This window comes from Vicia villosa, linkage group LG2, assembly GCF_029867415.1.
Source record: "Vicia villosa cultivar HV-30 ecotype Madison, WI linkage group LG2, Vvil1.0, whole genome shotgun sequence".
Taxonomy (NCBI): domain Eukaryota; kingdom Viridiplantae; phylum Streptophyta; class Magnoliopsida; order Fabales; family Fabaceae; genus Vicia; species Vicia villosa.
Window position 1 is genome coordinate 169,127,580 of NC_081181.1, and position 3,537 is coordinate 169,131,116.

Genomic DNA, 3,537 nt, shown 5'->3' on the forward strand with positions numbered 1-3,537 from the left:
ATTTGAACCCAAGTCAATGGGTTTGCAAGCAATAATGACTTACCACTAAACCATTTCACAATTGATGTTTATAGTTTCAAATCAATTATACTAATAATATAACATGAACTAATTATATTAAAACACATGATAACATCATCAAGGTTTCCCCCATTTTTCTCTGGAAACTTAACAACAGCATAACAAATGAATTGGATTTCCAACGCATATTTTTATTCAGAGCATAGATTTCATCTCACTACATTTTCACTCTTCATTACATATATCCAGCCACAAACACATAATCAATATTAACCATAAAGCTTTTTCCAACCAGACTATCCAAAATAAGCACACACACAAATATGAAATTTCTATTTTTATCACCATTCACAAACACACAATCAAATAGAAAATAAAGTGTAGAAACCGAATATAGTGGACACCATCAAGGTTTCCCCCAAAATCAGATTCAATTTTCTCTTTTTTCTTCATGTTTTTGAAATTTCTTGATACATGTGTGTTGCTATGTTTATACTGATCATTTCCCCCATGCCAATTGACACTTAATTTGAGGATTAGGGTTTGGAATTTCGTCATGTTAATACCAATTTCTGCTTCGTTTTGAATTCACAAACTAATTGTTTCTCGGCCATTTTTCGTTTGTGTGGTGGTTTGGTTTTGTTTATGCGTACGAACAGAGCATAGAGAGAATATGGAAACAGTAATAGGTTGAGAGAGAAGAAGCATTTTGGCTTTAGTTGAGTTGGATTATCTTTAATTGAGTTTTTTTGGAAATTAAAAGAATTAATTAAAATTAGTTTTGGTTGAAACTATTTTTAAGGAAACTTTGATTTTGTTTTAACAGGATTAAATATTGTTCATAGCTCATTGCAATATTATTTTTCTGGGTTTGTTTTGCAAGCTTTAACAGTGGAGTTTGTTTTGCTGACAACTCATTTGATAACAATTGAACTGAATATGATTAGTATAAATGATTTAAAATAATAAACATCAATTCTGAAATGGTTTAGTGGTAAGTTGCTATTGCTTGCAAACCTAATGGCTTGGGTTTGAATCGTGACTAAAGCAAAAATTTTGGAATATTTTTTCATAATTTTAATAACCTTGAAGATGAATGGGTGCCAAGTCACGTGCCACGTGTATGACCAAGTGTCACGCCAGATGCCACCCAAGCAAAAACTGACGCCGTTTGAAAAAATGGACGGAAAGGACTAACGTGGACCTTTTTGAACAATTAAAGGACCACTTTGACACTTTTTAAAGATAAGGGACCAGAATGGACCTTGGGTTATAGTTAAGGGACCAAAAAGAGTATTTTGCCTAAAAATTATGATTGTCGGTGAATATAATGTGAAAATTCTTGCAGTAATGTAGTTTCAAGAGTGACTATACTCTTTATGATGGAGTATGATTGTCGGTGAAGGCAATGAAAGGTAATGTATTATTTTCAATCAATTTGGAGAATGTTGGGGTTGGTTAAAAATATACATGTTGAAGAAGTTTCACATTGCTTAATTATTTGAAGGAATAGGGAGTCTAAGGCTATATATAAGATTCAAGTTCTTTGAAGTCCCATAATGCTTAGTTTTATGAAGCAAGAGATAGTCCAATACTATATAAATGATTCGTAATCATCGTTACAAGATGTATCAGTCAAAAGCACTTTAAGCTTATATTTGAATATTATATTTTCTCTTATACTCTTATTTTAGAGTGTTTTGAGGGGTGGCTAAATAATTTCCTTAGAGAGTGACGGTGTATTAGGGGCCTTGGAGTGGTTGGGGGTATTCAATGTGTTATAACAATTTTTACACAATGTTATTCTCTGGTTGTCATTTGACAACAGTCGTGATTTTTTCTCAAGTTTTGGAGCTTCCATGTTAATCTCTTATGTTGTTATTGTGTTCCTTTTGTTCATATGCTTTGTTTTTTCCTAACACCACCATTGGTACATCACCTCTAACGACTTCAAACTTTGTTCAATGCAATAAATGTGAACTGCCTTTTGTTGAACATGTTCAATATAATGCAACAATAAAATGCAAGGCATTTATGCATTTAAAAAATCAAAAGAAAATTCCAATTGAGATTGCAGCACAATTATAGGTTTCTCAATGCAACCACTTCAGAGCTATCTTAGGGGATGTTTTCGGCAATGTCAGTTTGTAATTGTCAATAGCTAAAGAGTTGATAATAAGTCATTACCCTCATCATTGTGACAATAATTCACCTTCACATAACTCTAGTGATGAAGATAACAATCATACACCATCTAAATATGTAGAATTCTTGTTTCACCTTCACATAACTTAGTAGGGGACTTATGAGTTCAGCTAGATAGAATTTTCAAGTTCATATAGATGTTAGAAACACGACATGGCAAAAAATATATAAGAATATGAAAGAAAGAAATAATAGAAAAAGAACTCCAATGTTTTTTAAAAAATTAAAATAAATTGTTGAGAGTGGGATTTGAACCCACGCCCTTTCGGACCAGAACCTTAATCTGGCGCCTTAGACCAACTCGGCCATCTCAACTTGTTGTTATATTTATGCATTAAAATATTTAGTATTAAATTAAAAACAATGACATTTTAACTTAATAAAAAACCAAAAAAAAAATTGTAATGACATAACTCACTATAAAAACAATGTTTTTTAGTAAACTGTCTAGAAAAAAATTACTATTCATAAAATATTTTGCAAGTGAAAAAAAACTCATAACACATAAAATAGGGTGATAGAGATATTACCTTCATCGTTTAATTATGGTCTCATGGTGTAAAGGCTTAGTTACCAAAATTATGCTTATGTTTCAATTCAATTACTCTCATCACCTCTCAGCTTGAAAATTTTTTATATATTCTTTTGAGATGCAATTGTTGATTTTTTATTTTTTTATTTTCAGGTCGTCATTCCTTATTCAAAAATCTTTGGCATGTTATCTCTAAAAATACCCTATTGAATAAGAATGGAAGATGAATGGGGCACAAAGATACCACCTAACCAGCCTCAACTATTCTAAATAATTATGAAAATTTTGAATATTTTCTCTATAACACCTTCTTAGTTTTTTAGCCCCGGATATCATGCTCATTAGTACAAGTCTCCATACAAAGTAATGGTACATTCCTTATTACAAAGAAGATCATTTTTGACATCCTTAACAGATATATGTAATTAGTTAAATAAGAATAACACCTTATCTTCTTCAATAAACTCTACCTCAATATTCTTCAAATCATCAATGATACTGAGAAATTATGTAAACTTCTTAACTATGGATTGTTTAATTTACCATTTAAAACGAGTAGATTTGTTGCTTCAAACAAAACCTATGAATGAACGACTCGATAGTATACAATAATTCAAGTTTTTCTCACACCGTGATACCGTAGTTTTTTCCCCAAAAATTTCTTAAAACTTTATTCTAGAGGCATACAATAATAGTTTTCTTGGCCTTATTCACCATCTCGATCTTCTTAATTTGTGTTATGCATGCAAACATCAATGTCTCACCTCTTAATGCTTCAA

General features: G+C 31.1%; 1 non-coding gene across 1 annotated transcript; it reads right to left on the minus strand.

Moving 5' to 3' along the window:
• Positions 1-2,460: 2,460 nt before the first annotated feature.
• On the minus strand, positions 2,461-2,541 carry TRNAL-AAG (transfer RNA leucine (anticodon AAG)). Its single transcript has one exon. It is a non-coding gene; the product is annotated as a tRNA-Leu (tRNA).
• Positions 2,542-3,537: the final 996 nt, after the last annotated feature.